The following is a 2,000-nucleotide window of genomic DNA, read 5'->3' on the forward strand; positions in this document are numbered from 1 at the left end:
TGCCTCTGCAATAGAAATATAAAAAAGAGATGGGGTCAAGAGGCTCCTGTCCTCTCCAGCTGAATGATTAAGACCAGCTGCACCATTTTAAATAGTGCTGAAGAAAAGCGTTCCACAGATTTCTAAACCATTCTCCCGGCAACATGCTTTGATCACTGGCAAAACTGAGTAAAGATAATCCAGAAAGATATTTCCACTTACGTATGCAAGAAAGCCAAACCCATATTCATACCACCTCCCTCCTTTATCTGCCATCCAGCTGAATATCTTGCCTCCCAAAGCACCCAAGAAATGGGAAAACACAATTCACTGCTATTCTTCTAATACATCAATCGTATACGTTTCTGTATGCTTATGTATATACAGAAGCCAAATACTGATTCTGCTACTTTTCTCCAAGACATATGGGGAAAACAGGAAAGTCAAAAGGAATTAGAAATAAGAAAAAGCCCCACTATTCTTACCCTAAAAGACAGATACATCCAGGTCAATTCTGCATTGACCTGCCCTGCAGACAACATGCCTTTGCCTTCCCTGTGTCAGTGCAGTCCCCTGGATAATCCTGTGAGGATTCTGGATCAGGCTCAAGATCCATAAAGATACAGGTAATGTAAAAGACACAAAAGGGTGTTTTCATTTCCAAAGTTTGCTGACATTTGACTCCTACCAAGTAAAGTTTTTACTGCAAAAGTTAAACATGAATGGAACGAGCTTTACATCATAAATAACTATGAATCCAAATGGGACAAAGTGAATTGCTAGTGCTTATCCTATAACATATCATGCATACTCACGTGCACACATTTAAAATTCTTCTACAGTTTTACACCTAACATGAGCGTGTCTTTCAGTGCTAAACTCAGATGTGCAAGCGCAGTAAGAACTTGGACACTCATGCATATCTCTGCATGCCGGAGAAGCTCACAGCAAGGGCTCACAATTTAAGCCTTCCATCATCGTCGTAAATCTTACTCTATTTCTCTCTCTGGGAAAAAGCCTGCAAAGCCAAAACACAAATACTGAGTAACACTGGATCAAAGAAGAGCTGGTATTCCTGATATTCCCACAGCTCTTCATCCCTTGCTTAAACTAATCATTCTCCTAAAGGAGAAGAGCTTGTGTAGACTAGAGATAGCAAGGGATTCTTCTCCATCTTTAAGACTGAGACCCTAAGCAATACCTCTCTTACAGAAAAGCAAGCAGGAAACCTCTGCTCTTTGCAGCATGCTTACCCCATTCAGTCTGAATCTAATTTTGAATTAAAAAGTTCTATTTCATTTTCACATACTTTTACTGGGAAAATGCCTTCCATACAGCTATTTAACAATCCTTTTGCTGAAGATACCCCTCAGGCTCAAGCTATTCAACAGGTTTTTTTGATAACATTTTCAGCAAAATTTGAAGCTATGTCAGGTCAGTTTTGTTTTCCAGGCCTTCCATCAGAGAGGCATAATTCAGTTTCTACAATGGGCAACCTCTCCTATGTTCTCTGTGGGATTTTTGCATGTTGACTAACCTACACAAGAATTAGGATCACTCCCTTACAGAGACAGGAGATTCCTTCTAGGAAATAGTAACAAGGAAAGAAAAAGCCTCTGGAGGATACAAAGGAATTTTCCTTTGCAAAGTCCGTTTAGTTACAGAATGATTTTTAAAATTTTCATGCAGCAGTTGAACAAAAAAACACAGCATGGGAAGCAATCATTTTAAGTTATAAGGCCTTTCCCCTGCCACAGGGCACTATTATCATTCTACACGAAAGTATCAAGTGTAAAGTTTGTATTTTCTCTTTGTTCCTCTGATAGTTAAGACACCACCTTCTAATTTTTAGCCCTTAATGTATCGAGACTTTTTCTATCTAATTGTTCTTTTGTTATTATAGATCTGCAATTTCAATAACTCCCATTTTTTGTGTTTGCACCCGGTGTGCCCATAGGTGACAAGTGTATTCTCCCAACTTTTCTATACAAATATGTCAAGCTGTTTTTGTTGCTTTAAAC

General features: G+C 38.8%; 1 protein-coding gene across 1 annotated transcript in view; it reads right to left on the minus strand.

Annotated features, from left to right (window-relative positions):
* TK2 (thymidine kinase 2, mitochondrial) overlaps window positions 1-2,000 on the minus strand; it is a 16,473-nt gene that overhangs the window by 5,492 nt on the left and 8,981 nt on the right. The window lies entirely within an intron of this gene.

This window comes from Pygoscelis adeliae, unplaced genomic scaffold (assembly GCF_000699105.1).
Source record: "Pygoscelis adeliae isolate BGI_AS28 unplaced genomic scaffold, ASM69910v1 Scaffold62, whole genome shotgun sequence".
In the NCBI taxonomy this organism is placed as follows: Eukaryota; Metazoa; Chordata; class Aves; order Sphenisciformes; family Spheniscidae; genus Pygoscelis; species Pygoscelis adeliae.